Below are 23,815 nucleotides of genomic sequence, written 5' to 3' on the forward strand. Positions count from 1 at the left end.
CTATGTAAGTGATCCCAGCTATGGGGACCAGAGAGATGTGGCAGAAAGAGGCAGAAAGAGCCAGACCCATTGTCCTGATTTCTTCTAAAATGTATGACACATTTTTATAAAATGATGAAACTTTTTCTTTTGTGCAACTACACTATAATAATTCTTGTATCCAACTCAAAAAACAACTTCTACATTTTTCATTTCAGGAAAATATAAATAGTATGCACATCCCAAAGAGTGTGATTCCAGTCAAAAGGTTAGAATAGACATTGTATCTGGGAGGAAGGCTCTAATACCAGCATTCTGTCTAGTGCTTTCTCATTTCTACTAGACACTTTGATTTCCAGACTTTTTCAAGTATATTAATCTTCTCCCTCCAACATGCCCAGTGGTCAATAGGGGGCAGACACTCTCTTCTTCCAGACCTCGATCAGAAATACATTCTAATTCCTTTTCCTTTGAGACTGTTTTTTTCCCAGTTTGGAAGACTCCCTCCTGCCCCAAGCATCCCTTTTAAGTGCTTAATTTTAGGGGTATTTTCTACAACCAAGAAAAGGGCCACACAAAAAATATCCAAACATCTTTTTCTATTTAATTCTTCCCTCTCTTCCCTTTCAACTAATTCATTCATGCATCATGCATTCTTAAATTCCACCCACTCCAATGAGCTGACAGCCTAACTGGGTTCAGGGTTACTTAAAGAACTACTGATCAAATAAAATCATAAATGCTGTAAGCAGAGGTACTTACAAAATATTGTCAAACAGAGAAGAGAATGAACTCAAGGAGGCTTCCTAAAGAAAGAGGCATTAAGCCACTTTCTATGCAAGGCTCTAATTGTTAGATGTACATGCCATTCAGGATCCATGTAACTTTTCCCAGTCCATTTCTCATATGACATCCTATTGTCGTTATATTGGGCTCACCCAACTTCTTTCTGTACCCCTATTCTGGCTTCTGAAGATGAGGGAAACATTTTGTCTTTAAGCCTCAGCTTCTGGTCTCTACAGAATCGCAGAGAAGAAAAGAGCTTAACTAAGCTCCTCATTCACATACTGTTTCAAATGAGCTGCCATATCCTTGCAGATTTCTCATTTGCCACTAGGAAACTTCAAGAAATCTTTTCTCCATTGCTTCTATAACTATGAATTCTATGGCAAAAAAGAATCATGTGTAACTTGATTCTTTTGTGCTCATACATCCATCTTAGTCTTAAGACTCTCTTTAGTCCTTGCTAAGCTTGACGAGAATTTCTTTGAGAAGTCAGCCTTTCTCATATTGTGTCTATCTACTTTACAGGTGATTCCGTCTCTGAAGGCCCATTAAGGATAGATATTGACCTCCATATTTTCCCTTTCCTGTGCTCAATCTGTAGCTGTCTCAATCCTTAATACATTGATTTTAAAAGAGGAAAATCACAAACAAAAAAAAAAGCAAAACTTTGGCAATAATCATTACCACCCTTTTTTAAATGATAGTGGCTCTCTCACATTTGCCTTTTTTTTCCATCATCTGACCTTGGTTTTTCCTGTTGAGTCCTACATGTTTTTGCTACATTTTAATAATGTATTTACACTTGAATTTAGACAGAAATACAGAAAACCTCCTCTCCAAGAGTGAAAGCAGCCTTTTAACACAGTACAATGATGACAGTTTGTTGGCAAATCCCATAGAGAAGTGTGGGTACATTTTGGGTTACAAGAAACAACTTAGTATTTAACAGAGTTGTGTGTTTTATTTTTTAGTTTTGCTAGTAGAAAACCTGGCATGTTTTAAATGATTTTACCACTTAATACCTATTATGGGACCCTAGGGTATGAGGGTCTTTGAAGATCATCTAACCTGAACCCTACACCATTGCAGGAATTGTCTCTACAATATCCCTGGAAATGAATTCTCCTCCACAGCCCTTTAAACTCTCCTGGAAGATATGGTACTTCCTCTCCCTTTTCAATGTTGAACAAATTCCCTGTGACTGCCTAATAATCAGTGATAAGAGACTATAGACTAGAGATTAGTGAGTCCTTTCCTCTCTTCAGAATAAAGGAATGAGATTGAAGACATGCTTATAGTTTTCTGATGGCAGAAATGGGGGAATATTCCACAGGTAACTTTGGATTTTTGTTTGAGGATTAATGTGGTTAAACCAAAATATTAATCATAAGTATAAATTTGCTCCACAAACAGAAGATTTCAAAGGTATCTTTGTTTCCTTCCTCTTTACACTGCTTCTATTAACTTTTGGATCATTAGTCAGGATTTTCAGAATCCACTTGTCCACCAGGTTTCTGCTGCCAGACCATCTTGAATTAGAGGGTCACCATCCACGCCCACTTTATACTTGCCACAAGAGCAGACACCCCATCTCCATACTGATCCAAGTCACTTTCTATGAGTTCATTAATTTTAGTTACCCTAGTACACATCCTCCTGTGGATGGTGGGTAACTTCCAGAACAATCATTGGTTCTCATCCCATCAATTATAGACACATCACTGCAAGAACCTTTTCTGCCAGCCACAGAAGAGAAACAATCTCCACACCATGCACTTTGCATATTTTCAGTAGCTTCTTCACCTGTTTCATCACAGAGACCATTCTACCACACATCTTCTTTATTAATACACACACAGTACGTTTTTTGAAAAAGAAAAGAAAAAGAACCCATCACTTTTGTCTGTAAACTTGGGAAACAAAAAAGGCAATGTCAGATGTCAGATGACATTGATGATGCATGCAACTATGGGTCTCGCCCCAGGTCAAGACTTGTAATAATCCAGGATTTGGTCCTACTCCAGGGACAAGGATTTAGCTGTTACTTTCCAGTCACCCCACCCTTGGCACAGACAGCAGAGTGACAAAACATGAAGTGGACAGTTAAAATTCAACTTTAACTACATTCATCCCCAACAGTCCTCCCAACCCTGGTGGAATATTTACCTAGACTGTAGAGAATCAGATGTGACTGTTTTACTATTACTGTCCTTGATGGAGTCTGCCTGCAAATGGGATATTCTGTCAAGGTATAGAGAGGTAACAGCAGGCATGCTTGAAAACTAGGTGTCTGCTGTCCTTCGGAGGACATGCCTGCAAACGGGATGTTCTGCCAAGTGGGCTAGAATGGCGCTAAGAAAAAGTTTATTATCTGTTCTTAACAAGAGAAGAGATTGGCATGCTCCAGGCTGACAGTATATTAGGTATGAGAAGCGGGTCACTTCTGATTAGAAAGTAAAACTTCTGTATACTATGTATGTATGTATATTAGCTGAAAGACCTGATTTATTGCTGTTGGAAGGTTGCCTTCTTTGTTCACAATACTACAAAAAGATTGCTTGTATACAATAAAGGATTTTTTTTCTGCTGCTGCTTTGCTTGCTCTGCTTCTTCTTTCTTTTCCCATGCTGACCTGCAAGTGAATTACTGCTACACTAGATCATTTAAAGCACTTAATTAATTCACCAGCAGCTTCGCTGGAGACCTCTGGAGCTTCCCGAGACTCCATTACATGATCTTTTACAAAGTCTACTCCCAGCTCCAGTGGAAGATGGATTCTTGTCCAGTTTGCAGAGCTTCCATGCTTTTGTTTCCCTTTCCTGGGGTTCGCTTCAGCTGGTGCCCAGCGGAGATTACAGCAATCCCCTGGCAAGGAGATTCTGGGGTCTCAGATCTCAAAACTGCCTGGCACTGGTGTAGCCTTCTGGCCCGGGTGCTCCTAGGCTAGCAGTGGTGGCCACTGTGCTGGCGGGCGCTCCAGTCGCAGCAATTCTCCCAGTTCTCTGGGTGTGCACCTATCCAAGGCAAGCTGAGACACAGCCGCATTTGCGGTGCGTGGGTCAGAGCAGTAGCGCAGCCACAGGGTAGGCTCCGGGAGGAAGAGGAGAAGGGGGGAAAAGAGGAGGAGGCATTAGAGGGAGGAAGGCCCCGCCTCCCTGGTAGGAGGAGGAGGTGGGGGAGGGGGCCGGCTGGGCCAAGAGGGGTGGGGGGCCGTCAATGAGAGGCGCAGGGCGCGGGGGTGCGAGGTCTGGGGGATGAGGTAGGATGGGGGAGGGCGCAGCCCTAGCCTCAGAGGCTGGAACCATAAACAAGCGCCTGAAAGAGCCGCGCACGCACGCACAGAGAGGACACTGCAAACCTTCTGCTGCGCCACCGCGCCCACTTGGCGGCTTGGGAGATGGGGACCAGGCCTGGAGGCTGCGCTGCCGCCCTGCCGCCCACTAGGAAGAGGAGAAGAAAGAGGCGCCACCAACCCGGGCTGGAGCGGAGCGCAGCCACAGCCGCCGCCAGAAGTTTGGGTTGAACCAGAGCTGCCAGGAGGAAATTTTTTTTTCCTCCTTTCCTTCTGGGAGGAGGAGGAGGGGAAGCCACCGCTGCCTCTGGCGCCAACGCTAGTGGGCTCTGGGGGACCTTGCCCCACGAGGGGAGACGCGCCCTGGGGCCCCGAGGGCTTCGGGTGCGGCGGCGGCGCGTGTGCCCCGTGCTGGGGAGGGCGCCCGCAGGGCTCCTGGCCAGGCTGTGAGGAGGAGGCCGTGGCGCAGGAGGATGTACTTGGTGGCGGGGGGCAGGGGGCTGGCCGGCTGCAGGCACCTCCTGGTCTCGGTACTGGGGCTGCTGCTGCTGCTGACGCGCTCTGGCACCCGGGCGCTGGTCTGCCTGCCCTGCGACAAGTCTAAGTGTGAGGAGCCCAGGAGCTGCCCGGGGAGCATTGTGCAGGGCATGTGCGGCTGCTGCTACATATGCGCCAGGCAGAGGAAGGAGAGCTGCGGCGGCGCCTTTGGGCTCCAGGGAGCCTGCAACTGGGGGCTTCCCTGTGTCATCCTTCCCCGCTCAATGGCGACTCCATCACCCAGTACTAAGTGGGCCTCTGCGAAGGTATAGCCGCCAGCTTCGGGCCCACTCCCACCTGATCCGAGCGGCCTCCTTGGCGCTGGCTGAGGTGAACAAAGTTTGGCTGAGACTTTTCCTAGGAGAGAGGGCTCCCCGGGAGGACTGCAGCCACCGCCCAGGGAGGATGCCCCGTGCCCCGGTTCCCGCTCCCTTCCCCTCCCTGCGCTTAGCCAGCTGTGGGTGAGGTTGGATTTCCTGGGTGGGGAGCGGATGAGGGCAGGATTGCATCCCCGCCCAGCACAGACCCACAAGTGTGGCGGGTGGGCTTGAGCTGGGTGACCCGCCCTCGCCCCAAGGTGGCGGTGCCCTGCGCAAGCCCCCTCGTGAGTTCACCCCTGCTGCCCTCCCTGCATAGCGCAGTGTGGCACTGAGTGCTGCACAATGTCCCTGTAGCCCTTTTCTGTTGGCGGAGGAGTCGCGTTTTCAGCACACACACTCCCTGTGTGACTCTTAGTATTTTTTCCTTGTGTTCTTCCTTCATCTCCTTCCTCCTCCTTCACATATAAATCAGTTTCAGCTCGGAAATATGTCAGCCCAAGAGAAGTTGCCTAGGGTGGTTACTCATTTTTTTTGCCTATGGAAAATGCTCAAAGGCTTTCTCTCCTAGGGAAAAAAGGGGGGGTGGAAGGTGGGGATTGCAACTGGGAGTGAAAAGTTGTTGCGAACAATTTGAAGAAATGTAATAGAAGAGTTTTAGAAGTCTGTAGGCCTGACCTACTAAAGCAACTCACAAGAGAGACAAAAACTGCATCAGAGCTGATGTTAGGCACCATAATGGATTATATGCCAGTTCTATTGTTTTATAGCAGCCAATTACATTGTAATAATATTGTAACACTAGACTGCTATAACACATGTTTATCATTTTCTTTTTTTAAAATATTTTATTTTTTAGTTGTTGTTAGACACAATATCTTTATTTTATTTATTTATTTTTATGTGGTGCTGAGGATCGAGTCCAGGACCTCACACATGCTAGGCAGGTGCTCTAACACTGAGCCACAATCTCAGCCCATATCATTTTCCTTATATTCATCAGCTCTATAAAAATTATCATATTCAATACGTTAATAAAAATTCAAGTGAGGGCTTTTAAGGCAAAGCTATAATATTAAAAGCATTCTTGAATTTGAAATCTATACCAAAGCTCTTTCTAATTTCTCACAAAAAAGTAAAAGGTTTATATTAAAGAGCATGATTTTTTTTTTTTTGGTGTGTGTGTGTGTGTGTGTGTGTGTATGTGAGAGAGAGAGAGAGAGATGGTGCTGGGGATTGAACCCAGGGCTTTTTGCCTGCAAGGCAAGCACTCTAGCAACTGAGCTATATCCCTAACCCCACATGAATTATTTTTAAAGTAAACGTAGTCCTTAAAATATATATTATCTGAATTATGTAACTCACTGTTGAAGTATCAATGACACTTTTCTCTCTTCCATCAATATCATCATCTTCATCTTCATCACTGAAATCAGCAGCTGCACTTTCAAGGAATTTGAAATTATCCAGCACAGAAGCAGAATCTATTAACTCAGATTTTCTGGTTTAAAACACAAATAATCATGCTCAGTTACTCTTTTTAACCTCAACATAAAATTAACTCAGGATAAGTTTTACTAACTTACATTTATATTATATTATATTATATTATATTATATTATATTATATTATGAGTCTCAAATGACATTGATTCTCATCTATTACAATTCTATGAATTTAGAAAGCAATATAAGAAGTGGCTATTCATTTGAAAGTACTTTAAAATCATAAAAATTTTTGTACCTGGGATCAAACCTGGGGGCACTTAACCATTAAGTCACATTCACAGCCCTTTTAAAATTTTTTATTTGGAGACAGAATCTTACTAAGATGCTGAGACTGGCCTTGAACTTGTGATTCTCCTGTCTCAGCCTCCTGAGTCGCTGGTATTACAGTGCCAACACACCTGGCTCAATTATCTTAATAGCTAGGATTGTGCCTCACATGGTGGTACACAATTTTAATTCTAGCAATTTGGAAGGCTGAGCAAGAAGATCAAGGCTGAGCAAGAAGATCCTTCTCAAGAAGGAAGGCCCTAAGCAACTTAGCAAGAACCTGTATCAAAATAAAAAGGACTACAGACATAGATCAGTGTATAAAAGCACTCTAATACCAAATGAACAAAAAAAAAATTAGTGATAATCTTCTGAAAAGAACTCCCTCTCAAGATTCACATTTACTTTGATCATTATATCAACCTTAATGTATTTTTGAAAATATTTCTCTCATTATCTCTGCCACCTTTTTCCCCTATGTATTTCTTTCTGCAACTCTTCAATTAACTTATTACATGAGTTTTTATAACTAAGTAACTAGTGAATATGTCATTTTTCTCTGATGGAATCTTTTGTTGAACTGTTAGCTAAGGAGGTAAAAAGCTCAAATGTACAAATAAAGTTATTGAAAACAATATACTAGTCAAATTGATATTATTGTAAGATTTGACTCTGCCAATGAATAAACCATGAATCTTTTATAAATGACTAAATTTTCAAATATAAGGCTTGAACATAGCTCCCTCAAAATAAATTTAGTTAACACTTTCCTAAGGGCCACAACAGAATGTTTTCTCTCTAGTTCATCAGAAAATGTTTTAGATGAGAAGGCATTTTTGGGGAGGGGGGGATGGACTATAGTCACAAGTATAGGGAAATTTTAAAAAATAGCTAAATCTTCAATTTCAAATCTGCTGAGAGCTATGATTTTGATTTTTTTCCTCCTTTTCTCTTTGTCTACAGAAATCTGACAAATTCAGACTAACATCCTTTTCAGTTTAAAAGAGAGGTAAACACAAAATAGACAATGGAGACATCTCCTCTGAAAGTCATTACTGAAGGTTTTGTAAAAGTATGCATTACCATCCCTAAAAATATTTATATTACCTAAGTTAACTTAATGACTTAGGTTCATGTAAAAGGTAAAAACAAAAACAATAATACCTATATGATCTATGTCTACAGAGAAAAAAATCCATACTTTTATTTGTAAATACAAGTTAATACATTCTTTTTTAAAATTTATTTATTTATTTGTTGATATGTGGTGCTGAGGAACCAGAACCTTGCATGTGTGATCAAGCGCTCTACCACTAAGCCACAATCCCAGCCCCAATAGATTCTTAATTATTAATGAATACTTTTAAGAAAGTTCCAAAGACGTATTTTTTATAAAATTCCTATCTTATGTCTTTACCTAATCTTATAATTTTAGTTTATATTCCAAATAACAGGAAATTTGTTCTCATTAGAAAATTTATAGCATTCAATTGAAACCATTCTACTAGCCTAAATATGGGTTAAAATGTAATACCATCGTAATTAAGACTTTCAGAGAATCTTAGGCTTTTTATTCAACTAAGAATGATTGCAGAGGCAAGGGTTGTGGCTCAGTACTCCCCTAGCATGTGTGAAGTGCTGGGTTTGAGCCTCAGCACCAAATAAAAATAAATAAGTAAATAAAATAATAGTTTTTTAAAAGAGAAAAAATCATAGCAAATTTTTTTCCAATAAAGAACAATGAATTTATTGAACTGTTAGTGTTCTTTTAACTAGAATTATATACAACTGTATAATAATAATATGTTCAATAAGAAAAATATTTCAAATTATTAAATTTTTCAATCTAAAAATATGTATATTTAAAGTAGATATTTTACATCAAAGAAAAGATGAGTTACAGAATTATTACATAAACAAAAGTGGTTAAAAAAGTTTCTTCTAAAGAATTGTGAGGTATTTTTATGATTTCTGGGTCACTTATAATGAAATTCCATTCTTATAGATTACCACTGCATTTCAAATCAAAATATTCTATGAGGTTCTAATAGTAGGTGACTGAGCTTCAAGATATTAAAAAAATCTTATATTAAATAAATTTCAAGCAAATAAAATAGCCTAAATATGAAATTACATTCTTGAACTAAATAGTCTCAAATGCTAACTTCAAACCCTGTGTTGCCTTCTAACCAAATGAAACTTTAACTTATTTCCAAATCCCACCTAAAAGTAATATTTCAAATTCAAAAATATTAAATATGAACTAAGTTACAACTAAAATACTTCCCAGACAAAATACTAACCCAATCATTGCTGTTTCTTTAACTTCAGCCTCTGTGCCATTTGTAACTGAATCCTGATTTTTGTCATCTTCCCTGTCAGTGATATCACTTGAAAAGCCCAGCAAAGCTTGTACTCATTTAGATTTCACATCTAGAATATTATCTGTGTAACCCACCTCCTGAAGATACCTGTGTGAAGAGGATCCTTACAATTCAGTCATACAGGAATCAGTATTCTAAAATTTAATGTGTAAATAAAAGCAATTCTTCTAATACACTGCATACATAAGACCTAGGAGCACTATCCTAGTTAAGACTTGTCAATAATATTCCAGGTGCAGATGGAATGGTCTCCTGCAGTACCAGCCTCTATAGTCACTGAGAAAAATCAATTCTACAATACACCATTAATTACATTTATACTACGCAGAAACTGTATCTCAATATTTCATGGCACATTCTTTCTGCAGGATCAGAGCAAGTTCACTACCAAATTCTACCAAATTACTATTTTATAAGAGTGATTGCAACTTTTTTATATTTCAAATGTAAATTGTCATGGATCAACTGTTTTTTTAAAAATATATTTTTAGTTGTAGATGGACACAATACCTTCATTTAGTTTATTTAGTTTTATGTGGTGCTTGGAATCACACATGCTAGGCAAGTGCTCTACCACTGTGCTATAACCCCAGTCACACATCAATTGTTTGAGATCTGGAGAGAATGTTTTCAGTACATATGGTTTCCTCCACATCATATAAGAATATAGTATTTTCCCAAAAGTCACTTCTGTAGAACAGAAAAATCTATGCTTAAATAACTCAAAAATAAAAAATAAACCACAATAAAATTGTGGGATAGAGGGTACGTATGTGAATTCGTGCATGTTGCAGAAAGGCAGCAGCACAGAAAAAAAGAGCACAGGCTTTATTGTGAGAGTTAGACCTAGGTCTCACATCTATTTCTGTCACTTATTTGCCCTATAACTTTAATTTTCCCAAACCTGAGTTTTCTTTCCTTAAAAACAGACACAACTAATACTGTCTCTGGCATACAGACAGCACTTGAATACCTATTTTTTTTAAATTCTTTTTAGTTGTAGTTGGACACAGCACCTTTATTTTATTTGTTTATTTTTTCTTAATGTGTTGCTGAGGATGGAACCCAGGTCTCACATGTGCTAGGCAAACTTTCTACCGCTGAGCGACAATCCCAGCCCTTGATTACCATTTAACACCAAAGTTAATCAAAAAAAAGACCAAATGGCAGGGGCAGGACCATGGAAAGGGCAAATGCCATTAATAAACAGTAGAAAAATATTAGGCATTAGTATATGTTGATATGGAATCTACTGGACAAAAGAAAACAAAGGTTGACAAGATAGTTTATTTGTTCAGTTTATTTGAAGATTTGGTTTCAAAAGTTATTAGAGGGCTGGGGATGTGGCTCAAGCGGTCACGCGCTCGCCTGGCATGCTTGCGGCCCGGGTTTGATCCTCAGCACCACATACAAACAAGGATGTTGTGTCCGCCAAATACTAAAAAAAAAAAAAAAAATGTTGAAACTCTCTCTCTCTCTCTCTCCCTCTCTCTCACTCTCTCTTTAAAAAAAAGTTATTAGAGCAGAAAGATTTCACAAAGATATGTGATCAAATGGAATAAGTGTATCTTACCAAACCAAGATGCTCATTTTTCAACCCTAATGAATATATATAGAAAGTTTTGATTAAAATAATAAACTTCCAACTTTCCTGAATTTAATCAGTTGTTCTTACAGACTACTACAAAAAATGTATTTTTCTATTTTTAGCAATAATATTTGATGTGTACCTCACTTTGGCAACAAAACCACATGGCCATAAGTAAACAGGCTAATAGTTACTTTGTAACTCATAAAATGTCACCCTTTTCTAAGATGATTATAGGTCTTCTTAAGGTTTTAAAGTATATCTTGGATACATCATTTTGAAATCACTTTTAAAAAGTCAGCATTTTAAGAAAAATTGCCTATTTTAAAATTCAAAATACCTAAGTCATACTTCAGACCAAAGTGAGGACACTAATAAAAATTCACTTAAATATTAGTAAGGATTTATTATTTTCTAATTTTGTCTAAATAAACAATAAATATGAAGAGATGTTGTGACATTATCTTCCTTAAGTCAAAAGGAATAACTAGCATTTTTTCATTTTGGAAGCAAACCCAAAAGTCTCAAACAGGCAGCATATTTCATTTTACCTTGGCATAAAATTTGAATACCTGTTTCAAAGGTGGTATACAAGGACCAAGCACTGAGATGGTATAGTCTACTACTTGACACCAAAACCTTAACTGAACTGTTTCCTCTGTATAGTCTCAGATACACATTATACAGGAGAAAGCTTATGCTATGCAGAATTTTCAAAATCTCAGAATTTAATCTCAACAAATTACTTAAATTTTTTTAAATTAACAAAAAATGCATGCAAATTCTGATTAGACCTATATTGAAATATATGTATCTGCTTGCACAGATGATGCAGTAGGAAAAATAAGGGCAAATAATTCTTTAAATTATATAAAATCTATTCCAAGGGAAGAGTGCTGTGGTACATGCCTGTAATTGCAGCAACTCAGGAAAATGAAGCAGGAGGATCAAAAGTTTGAGGCCAGTCTCTATAATTTAGCAAGAACCTGTCTCAAAATAAAAAAGGACTAGGAATGTAGCTCAGTGCTAATGCATTCCTGGGTTCAATTCCCCAGTACCACAAAACAAAAACAAAAAGGGGAAAAGTGTTTAATATGAAAATTAAACAGCAATTCAATTAAGCTTTTTCAAAGCAGTAATAAAATAAGAAATAAACTTATTCTTTTGAATTGAAAATACAAAAGGAAAACAATCTCATGAAAATAATGCTTCTCATCCTCGACTATTGATAAGATTGGCCACGAGATACTTACTGTCTGAGTAGTTGTCGACCTTGCTTCCACATCAACTTGCTGTTCTGTTGTAGCTGCACCTCTGTTTCATTACTTTCATCTGAAATACATTGTCATAATAAAACTGACTTGTTTTACATATTAGAGGGCATCTCAATTAATAAATATCCAGTAAATATTTATGTATGTTTTAGGACAATTAAAATGTTTTTAACTGGGTGTGGTGGTACATGCCTGTAATCCCAGTGGCTCAGGAGGCTTAGGCAGGAGGATCACAAATTCAAAGCCAGCCTCAGCAACGGTGAGGCACTAAGCAACTCAGTGAGACCCTGTCTTTAAATAAAATACAAAACAGGACTGGGGATTTTGCTCAGTGGTTGAGTGCCCCTGTATTCAATCCCCAGTACACCCACTCCAAAGGAGTTTTTAATTCAAATTTCCATAACAAACTTCTAACACATATTAATTAATGCTACTGGATTCCCTTTAGAGTAGTAGAATATAAAGACATTTTCACTTTTAGCTAGCCTGAGAATTTTGCTCTAGAACCAAGACCTATCCAATCAAGTCATACAGAGTGAGAGTCAAATATAAGTATTAGATATCACATTATAACCAGACAAAATATTTAGAAATGAGACCAAAAATCTAATTTTATAAAGAGCAGATGTACTAAGAAATAACCTCAATCCAAATATGTTTCCTTTGCAAGTTATTAAATGAAAAGTTCAAGTATTCTTTCAAAGACATTGTTTAAATTTTAAACCTCTTTTAACTTTTAAAGCTTAAATTCATCATTATGTACAAACTGAATCCTTTCAGAAGAATTAATAAAAAGAATTTCTCTATGAGAAACCTAAACTAAAAAGTTCCGCACCAGACAATGGTTCAACATTCACAGTATTAAAAAAAAAATCATATATTTTTTTTTATCAGTCCTTCATAAAATGAAGAAATTGCTGGTCTTTATAAAATCTTTTTCAAGAGGAGACACAGGAGGGAACAAGAAATTGTTTCATATTTTCTAAAATTAAGCATTTAGTGCATTCTTATTGTGCTCCCAAATGTATGTTAAAATACATATACATTATCTATCTATCTCTATTTATTTATTTATTTATTTATATGTTTGTTTGTTTGTTTATTGGTACTGGGGATTGAATCCAGGGGTACTCTACCACTGAGCTTTGTCCCCAGCCCCTTTTATTTTTAAATTTTTGGACAGGGTCTTGCTACATTGCTGGGGCTGGCCCCAAATTTGCACTCCTCCTGCCTCAGTCTCTTTGAGTAGCTGGGAATATAAGCATGTGCCACTAGCCCAGCTCCTTCTCTTTCAATTCTTACAAATTAAAAAATTTTGCAATTCAGGAACTACTCATAACATAATTATGTTACAATTTATTCACTTCAGTCTACTGAATAACTTGTACTTGCCAAGTAAGAGCATGTACACTGACACTTTAAGGTTTTAAAATTTTCAGATGTGAAAAGAAATGTTGTGGTCATTTAGTCTCCCATCAGAAGAGGCCTAAATCCTTTCTATGCCATCCTCAGATATACTCAACTGACTACTTTGGCAGCTAATGATGTTGTGTAAGTATGGTACATAAACTCAATAAGAACAAGGAATGAACAACTGATAGCCAACCAACATGGATGAATCTCAAATGCATTATGTGAAGTGAGTTAAACCAGATCAAAAAAAGGCTATATTCTGGACTAGGGATTTTGCTCAGTGGTAGAGCGCTTACCTAGCATGCATGAGATCCAGGGTTCAATCCCCAGCAAACCCCCCCCCCCCCAAAAAAGGCTATATTCTATAAGATTCTTAAATTCATGATTCTGGAAAAGGCCAAAGTATAAAAATAAAAAAATAGTTTAGTGGTTGCCAGTAGATTAGTGGGGAAGGAAGGGTTGACTACAAACAATAATAGTTATAAAACTATGTATTTGTGAAGACACTAAGGATGATAAATTTTACTGTACAGAAATTATCCCTTAAAAATTATGCCTTAATAGAAAGTAAGTTAAGACCAGTTAAAAAATAATGCACTAATATTCTCTTAAAAGACAAATTACTCTTATTCTTACATGGTAGGCCAAGTTGTAGTCCTTTCTAGTAAGTAATTATTAACTATCAGATTCATTTTTGCCCTACAAAATTTAAAAAGAAGCTTTATATTAAAGTAAGAATTTTAAGGTAGCTCTGGCACAATAAAGAACACCTATAATCCTGGTGACTCAGAAGGCTAAGTCAGAAGGACCAGAAGTTAAAGACCAACCTCAGTATGTTAGTGAGATCCTGTCTCAAAACAAAACAAAAATGACTGAAAACATAGCTTAGTGGTAATGTACACATGTGTTCAATCTCCAGTACCAAAATAAATCAATAAATAAAGTAGCTACTAGTTTAATTTCTTGATGACATGACTGCTACATCCAGTATAGTTTCTATAACAGGGACTGCATTGACCCTCCTACCTGAAACAAAACAGATGAGCTGGGCACAGTGGCACACACCTACAATTTCAGAAACTAAGGTAGTAGAGTCACAAGTTTGAGATCAGTCTCAGAAATTTAGTGGGTCCTTAGCAAAGCCCTGTCTCTAAAAAAACAATGAAAATGGATCAGGATGTGACTCTGATTAAATATCCACGGGTTTAATCCCTAGCACAAATAAACAAAAACAAATGAAACAATGTTTTCCAAAAGATAGTGATCTTTGAGAGAAGGCAAGCAAAGGGATGAACCTTATGACTCTCCCAGGTACTGCCTTGATAAAAGAGTTTCTATGAGTTTCTAGCTTTTAACACAGGGAGGAAAAACAAAGACAATATCTGAAGAAATAATTACCAAAAAGTTCCAGATTTCACAAAAACTATAAACCCACTGGTCAAAGAAACTCATTAAACCCCAAGCTTAAGAAACACTGTGGAGAGAACTACAGTACATCATAGTAAACATTTTTATATCATAATAAACATTTTTATTTTATTTTACAGAACATCATAATAAACATTTTTTGGCTACATATGGTGGCACATGCCTATAATCCCAGGTACTTGGAAGGCCAAGGCAGGAGGATCCTAAATTCAAGGCCAGCCTCAGCAACTTTGTGATACCCTTTCTTAAAATAAAAGGGCTGGGATGTTGTTCAATGGTACAGGATTTTCCTAGCATATGCAAGGCCCTGGGTTTATTCCTCAGTTAAAAAAAACAAAGAAATTTGTTTACAACCAATGATAAAAAGAAAATCTTAAAAGCAGCCAAAAAAAACGGGGTACATTATACAAAGAGGAACAAAGATAAGCATAATAGCAGACATCTTATTGGAAACAATGATAGCAAGATAAAACTTTTATCAGATATACAAAAGCTGAAAAAACTTATTACCAGCATCCCATATTACAAAATATGTTAAAAGAAGTCTTAAAGGGAGGAGAAAAATGATACCAGATGGAAATACAGTTCTATACAAAGGCATTATGAGTACTAGAGATATAATTTACATATTATTATTTAAATTTCTTTAAAGAAAAATGACTTTTGCAACAAAACAACAACTTAACCAAAACCTTAGGTATTTTTCAATGCTACTAACTCCTAGTGAATTTGTCTTCCTCTTCACAAACAGTATTATAAACCTTCTCTGCTTTTCTTAAAAGTCTGATGAATTCTTTGTAGATAATGACTCGGACATAAAGCTATCAAGAGCACATTCCCTCAAATACCCACCATCCAAAGTGAAACTCAAACTTACAATATGTTACCTGACTTTCTATGTTTCTCTCTAGATAATAACAAGAAATATGTTATTCCTCCAATATGTCTGCCATTATGTTCAGAATCCAATCCCAGTCATTTTTTCCAGATACCTTCCTAATCTGAGTATATCTACTCTTTCCCTTTTATTGGCTCCTTATTTATGAACCCTGCCCCAACCACCTACGCACAGTCTCTCTGACCCCAGGTTATCTTTTAGCTGTTGTCCTTCAGTCCTTCCTCACTTTCATAAGCTAAGCATCTAAAACGCTGACTGCATTTGTTTTTCATTTTATACTGACATCTGATTCTGCCATCACCTGTTTCTTAACTGCTTCCAATTATATTCTCAGTGACCCAATGAATGACCTCTGTGTGCTACTAATCTGACAGATACTCTTTACCCTCTAGGAATTAATTCATCAGCAGTGATAAACATTCCTTCCTTTGGAACTCTCTCCTCTGTTAGTTTCTACTCTCTTGGTCTTTCTTCTGACATTAAAGTAGTCCTTATCAGTTTTCTTTTCAGGTAGACCTGGATTCAGCTCTACACTTCATCATTTAATAGAAATTTGGAAAATGTGTCCACTTCTGTGAGCTAAAATTACACATATGTGACATGAGAACAATATTTTATTTACTGAATAACTATTTTAAGAATTATAGTTTTTACTTGGAATGGAACCATTATTTGACCTAGTTATTTTACTCCTCAAATCAGCATACTATAGTGATGTGGCCACATCAATGTTTGTAAGAGCTCAGTTCACAATACCTAAGCTATGGAAACAATCCAGGTACCCTTAAATAGATGAATGGATAAAGAAAATGTGGTACATATATACAGTGGAATATTACTCAGGTATAAAGAATAACAAAAGTATGGCATTTGCAGGTAAATGGATAGAACTAGAAGCTATCATGCTAAGCGAAATAAACCAATCCCTCCAAAAACAAAGATTGAACATTCTGTAGATGCTGACTCACAAGGAGGGGGTTTTGGTGGAGGTTAACCAGACTGGGAGAAGGGAGGAGGGAATGGGGAGAAGGGAGGGGAGATAGGAATGAGAAAAACTGCAGAATGAATCCAAAATAACTTTCCTATGTTCATATATGAATACATGACCAGTGTAACTCCACATCATGTACAACCACAAGAATGGGAATTTATACTCCACATATGTATAAGTCAAAATACATTCTACTATCATGTATAACTAAAAATAATAATAAAATAATTATAGTTTTTAAAGTTCCTAGCATAAGTACAAATTTCAGCAAGTGATATAAATTACAGTTTTCAGTACTTGAAATATGAAGAAAAAAATCCTTAGATATTTGAGGAATTTCATCTGAAATCATGCCAAAAATTCACCTATGTGATAAGTTCTGAACAGTTTTTCTCACTTTCCCTTATATCTACTAATAAGTGAATTATATCTATATTGTTTACAAGTGCTACTTTCTATTATTTGGTGGGTAAAGAGGAAGGTAGGGGAAAGAAAAAGAAGAAATAATATAAAAAGATAAATGTTTCACCTGTTAAAACATGTTCTGCTTATAGAAAAGAATTTTCTGCGCATGAGAAAGGCCAAAACAGTGTGAAACTGAGCAGTAATTGTGGGAGCTGCCTGCACATGAGCTGAGTATCCCGTCTCAGACTTGAGTAAAGGGGGTGTGGGACTGGAATTACATGCCTGGGCTGTACATAAATGACCTTCAAAGCAAATTATCTTCATGAACTTCAGCTGGCAAATAAATTTGCCTCAGCTCTGGACTTGAGCGTTACCCAATGGGACTGGGCAACTCCCTTAAAACCTTATCCCCTGCCTTATTCAATGTAGAATATTCTATTGAAAGTCCTTTGTTGGCTTTTCCCTATAAATCAAGTGATTCCAGGTGCACTGGCTCTCTTGCCTTCCAGAGCAGAAGAGGACCCTTGAGGTGGCAGAGCCATGCTGCCCCCCACCCCACAGCTGCTCCTTTCTGAAAATCTGTGTCCATGTGGTCTTTTCACCTCCAGCCCAAACCACACAGAATGATCTGGCCTCCATCCCCCACAAAGGCGGTAAATCAGGTTTAAAGGATTAGGAATTCCCCTGTGCTTTGAGAAAGAAATCTCTTACCATCATAGTTCCTACTCTTTCTCAGGGTTTCAAGGGCATCATGTACTTTGTACTGTGCATCTCAAAGTTTCCATTAATAATAGAAGGACCCAGAAAGACAAGGTTAAGTTGGTGCATGTTACCCCATGAAGCCTGAAACTTTCCAATAAGTGTAGAACATAAGCAGAAAATGCGGAACTAAAAGAAAGAGGAAGAAGGAAAAGGAAGAAAGGTGGGGGGAAATTATCTACAGGATACAAAATGATTACTGCCAACATGCTGGGAGCCATCAGCCAAGTAGGTATGACAATTTCCTTGCCAGCGTACCCCCATGTTTCTTTAGTGGAAGGACTCATGGAAATAGGACATTGCATGTAAGGTGACCTTGCTCAAGGACCAGGGCGGATTCGTGTTTAGGGTGTTCCCCCTTTAGAATAGGGCGGTTTAGCATAATAGGAGATTAGGGTGTTCCCCCTTTAGAATAGGGCGTATCCTGCTGCTGAGTTCCTCTTGAGTTCTTAGGGTCTGACAGTATATTTTGGGAGACAGAAGCCCGGTGAAGTAGTGGATTTGGGCAGAGAACGTGGATTCCCCCAGAACGTGTTTGTAGACGGCCGGTGTGAGTTCGGGAATAAAGAATTGCTGTTTGAATCTACAAGCTGTGTGGTGACTCATGATTTGTGCCCAGCCAGAGACTGTGGCACCAACAGACAAGCAGATCAGAAAAACATGCAAATGATTAGAAATTGAATTAAATTTATAAATGTTGTTGCTACAAAATATTAGTCATTAACTTCTTTTTATTACTTAAGCTTCCTTTAAAACTAACTTACCAGAATCATAGCTTGGAGGCTTCATATCTCCTTGATTCAATTCTGTCCCATATTTCAACTTGTGGTATTTGATTCTAACAAAGAAATGACAAAAATATCAATCATCTTAAAACACATTTAAATGAACTTTATGTTGTATAACAGGAGCAGTTTATGTGGTAGTCCTGGCTTAACACTCCTAGAATTTTCAAGGCTTAAGGTCTTTCATGGTGTTAAAGTCATTATCACAAAAACACCTGCCTTTTTTGTTGTTGTTATAACATCAGTGTCATCATAAGTAATGAATAGCACTAGGAATCATATATCTTCCTGTAATTTCAAATCAACCACCTAACATTCTAGTTTCTACAGTATTCAAATTTTCTTAATGACTCAAAATTGGACTTTACTATAAATCAAAAGCAATAAAAAGGGGGTTGGACTATGAAATAAATGTGTTAAGATTAACTTTTCCCAAAATTGAGTTTTGTTTTGTTTTTAAAATAAATATAGTAGTTTAGATTATGTACAATTTGCCATGTATATTTATGGTGAACCATTTAAAGTATTAAATCATCAGTATTGAATAAAATATTCTAGTAGTGATGAAAAAATATTTCTTAGTCAAGATATTTTTTGTCTTTTATTTAGATCTGTCAATGAAAAGGCTGTGTCTTTCTAAAAGTTAACAAAATGTCATTATTTCTGGTTACTGAGATTTACCCATCTGAATTGCCCATGTCAGATTTAACCACGAGATTAGAAAAATAACCCAGATACAGAAATTTTTGAAAGGATAATTTTAAAATGGCCATATCTGATTAATGCATTTATGTATTTTGATTTATTTTCTCCCCAAAATACTGAAGCCAGTGATAAATACTTATTGCTTTAAGACTGAGATAATAATAAAACAACAATAATTTTAAAAACCAAATGCAATACTATAGAAGGAAGAAAAAGGAAATGGTCAAATAGGATTTTTTTCTTTATAAAAATCATATCAAATAAAATAGACTTCAAGCCAAAGTTAATAAAAAAAGAGATAAAGAAAGACATTGCATACTCCTTAAGGGAACCATACATCAACAAGACATAACAATTATAAATATATATGTCCCAAACAATGGAGCATCTACGTTCATCAAACAAACTCTTCTCAAGTTCAAATAAACCACAACACAATAATTCTGGGTAACTTTAACACATCTCTCACCACTGCCTAGATCTTCCAAACAAAAGCTAAACAAAGAAACTATAGAACTCAATAATACAATCAATAACTTTGACTTAACTGACATATATTGAATATTTCATTCAACAAGCAAATACACTTTCTTCTCAGCAGCACATGGATTCTTCTCTAAAATAGACCCTGTTATTCCACAAGCAACTCTTAGCAAATACAAAAAAGTAAAAGTATTAACCCGCATTCTATAAGATCATAATGGAATGAAATTAGAAATCAATGATAAAAAATAAAAGCTACTACAACACCTGGAGACTAAATAATATGCTATTGAATGAACAATGGGTTGCATAAGACATCATAGAGAATATTAAAAAATTCTTAGAGGTAAATGAGAACACTAATACAACATATTGAAAAATCTGGGACACTATGAAGGCAGTACTAAGAGGAAAGTTCATTGCATGAAGTTCATTCCTTAGGAGAAGAAAAAGTCAAATAAATGAACTAACGTTACATTTTAAAGCCCTACGGAAAAAAAATAAACACCAAAGCAGTAGAAGACAAGAAAAAATTAAAATCAGGGCTGAAATCAATGAAATTGAAACAAAATAAATAATTAAAATAATTACAGGGCTGGGGATGTGGCTCAAGAGGTAGCGCGCTCGCCTAGCATGCGTGCATACTGGGTTCGATCCTTAGCACCACATACAAACAAAGATGTTGTGTCTGCCAAAAACTAAAACATAAATATTAAAAATATTCTCTCTTTCTCTCTTCCCCCCTCTCTCTCACTCTCTCTTTAAAAAAAATTACAAAACAAAAAGTTGTTTCTTTGAAAAAATAAATTGATACACCGTTAGCTATGCTAAAAAAGAGAGGGAGAAAATTCAAATTACATCTGTGATGAAAAAGAAAATATGATCATATAATTCTTATCTTTAAGTGTATTGATGTGATTAATTACATTTATTTATTTATTGATGGACACTACAGGAAGTAATTTCCAATTTGACTATATTATTATTATTTTTTGATGGACACTACAGTACAGAATACAGAAGATAATCAGAAATTATTATGAAAATTTGTACTCCAATAAAACAGAAAATATCAAAGGCATTGACAAAAATCTAGAGTCATATGATGAATGTGGATGATATACACAATTTACACAGATCAATTTCAAGCAATGAAATAGAAGACACCATCAGAAGCCTACCAACAAAGAAAAGCCAAGGACAGAATGGATACACGGCTGAGTTGTACAAAAACTTTAAAAGAAGAACTAATTATTTCATGAAATAGAAAAAAAAGGAACACTTACAAACACATTTATGAGGCCAATATCACCCTGATTCTAAAAACCAGACAAAGACATATCAAAGAAAGAAAAATTCAGACCAATATCTCTAATGAACATAGATGCTAAAATTCTGGCAAACTGAATACAAAAAAAACATATCAAATAATAGTACACCACGATCAAGTGGGGTTCATCCTGGGGATGCAAGGTTGGTTAAACATATGGAAATCAATAAATGTAATTCATCACATCAATAGACTTAAAGATAGGAACCATATGATCACCTCAATAGATGCAGAAAAAATATTTGACAAATACAGCACCCCCATGTTCAAAACACTAGAAAAACTAGAAATATCAGGAACATACCTCAATATTGTAAAAGCTATCTACACTAAGCTCCAGTCCAACATCATTCTAAATGGAAAGAAATTGAAAGCATTCCCTCTAAAAACTGGAACAAGACAGGGATGCCCTCTTTCATCACTTCTATTCAGCGTAGTTCTTGAAACTCTAGCCAGTGCAATTAGACAAAAGAAATTAAAGGGATGAACATAAGAAAAGAAGAACACAAAAACTATCACTGACAACATGATTCTGTATCTAGGGGAACCAAAAAACTCTATCAGAAAACTTATAGAACTAATAAATGAATTCAGCAAAGTAACAGGATATGAAATCAACACACATAAGTCAAAGGCATTTCTATACATCAGTGACAAATCCTCTGAAACAGAAACTAGGAAAACCAGCTCATTTACAATAACCTCAAAAAAATTAAATAAAATTCTTGAGAATCAATGAAAGAGGTGAAAGACCTCTACAATGAAAACTATAGAACACTAAAGGAAGAAATTAAAGAATACCTTAAAAGAAGGAAAGATCTCCTTTGTTCTTGGATAAGCAGAATTAATATTGTCAAAATCACCATACTACCAAAAGCACTATACAGATTTAAGGCAATCCTAATCAAAATATGCAAGATATTCCTCACAGAAATAGAAAAAAACAATCATGAAATTCATCTGGAAAAATAAGAGACCCATAATAGCTAAAGCAATCCTTAGCAGAAAGAGTGAAGCAGGTCGCATTACTATACCAGTTCTTAAACTATACTACAGAGCAATAGTAACAAAAACTGCATTGTATTGGCACCAAAACAGACTTGTAGACCAATGGTATGGAATAGAGAACACAGAAACAAACCCAGATAATTATAGTTATTTTATATTAGACAAAGGTGCCAAAAACATATATGTTGGAGAAAAGATAGCCTATTCAACAAATGGTACTGGGAAAAATGGAAATTCATATGAAACAAAATAAAATTAAACCCCTATCTCTCACCATGCATGAAACTCAACTCAATGCAGATCAAGGACCTAGGAATTAAACTAGAGACACTGCATCTATTAGAAGAAAAAGTAGGCCAAAGTCTACATCACGTCAGATTAGGCCCCAACTTCCATAATAAGACCCCTATAGCACAAGAAATAAAATCAAGAATCAATAAATGGGATGAATTCAAACTCAATAACATCTTCTCAGCAAAAGAAACAATCAGTGAGGGGAATAGAGAGCCTACAGAATGAGACCAAAGTTTTATCACATGCACATCAGATAGAGCACTAATCTCCAGGATATATAAAGAACTCAAAAATCTTAACAGCAAAAAACCAATAAAACCCAATTAACAAATAGGCCAAGGAACTGAAGAGACATTTTGCAGAATAGAATATACAATCAATCGACAAATATATGAAAAAATGTTCAACATCTCTATCAATTAGAGAAATGCAAATCAAAACTAAGATTTCAACTCAATCCAGTCAATATGGCAGTTATTTAAGAATAAAAAGAACAATAAGTGTTGGCAAGGATGTGGGGGAAAAGGCACACTCATACATTGCTGGTGGGACTGCAAATTGGTACAGCCAATATGGAAAGCCGTATGGAGATTCCTTGGAAAACTGGGAATGGAATCACCATTTGACCCAGTTATCCCACTCTTCGGTTTATACCCAAAGGACTTAAAAACAGCATACTACAAGGACACAGCCACATCAATGTTTATAGCAACACAATTAACAATAGCAAAATTGGGGAACCAACCTAGATACCCTTCAGTAGATGAACTGATAAAGAAACTGTGGTGTATATATATATACAGTGGAATATTACTCAACATTAAAAAAGAATAAAATCATGGTATTTGCAGGTAAATGGATGGAGTTTGAGAATATTATGTGAAGTAAACCAATTCCCCAAATGCAAATGCCAAATATTTTCTCTGACAGGAGGAGGCTGATCCATAATGGAGATGGGGAAAGAAGCATGGGAGGAATGGAGGAACTTTAAATAGGACAAAGGGAATGGAGGGGAAGTCAGGGGGTGTAGGGGTAGGAAAGATGGTAGAACGAAATGGACATCATTACCCTAAGTACTGTATGAAGACAAAAATGGTGTGATTCTACTTTCTGTACAACCAGAAACATGAAAAATTGTGCTCTATATGTGTAATATAAACTGAAATGCATTCTGCTGTCATGTATAACAAATTAGAATAAATAATTTGAAAAAATAATTGAAGCATTTATATTAATGGTTTTATAACTCAAAAAATATAAAGGAAATAAAAATAATTTGGTCAGATATGTTACTCAAATCTTTCATGATTATTTTGCAATAATACTGATTATGCAGTTACAGCAGAAAAATCAAAGCTTTTTATTTTTGACTTGCCAGCTTTAT

The 23,815-nt window shown here is 36.6% G+C and overlaps 1 pseudogene; it reads right to left on the minus strand.

Annotated features, from left to right (window-relative positions):
* The window catches only part of LOC143389235 (uncharacterized), a 68,079-nt pseudogene extending 63,373 nt beyond the window's left edge, over positions 1–4,706 (minus strand).
* Between the last annotated feature and the right edge of the window lie 19,109 nt (positions 4,707–23,815).

The sequence above is a fragment of the Callospermophilus lateralis genome, unplaced genomic scaffold, assembly GCF_048772815.1.
Source record: "Callospermophilus lateralis isolate mCalLat2 unplaced genomic scaffold, mCalLat2.hap1 Scaffold_137, whole genome shotgun sequence".
Taxonomy (NCBI): Eukaryota; Metazoa; Chordata; class Mammalia; order Rodentia; family Sciuridae; genus Callospermophilus; species Callospermophilus lateralis.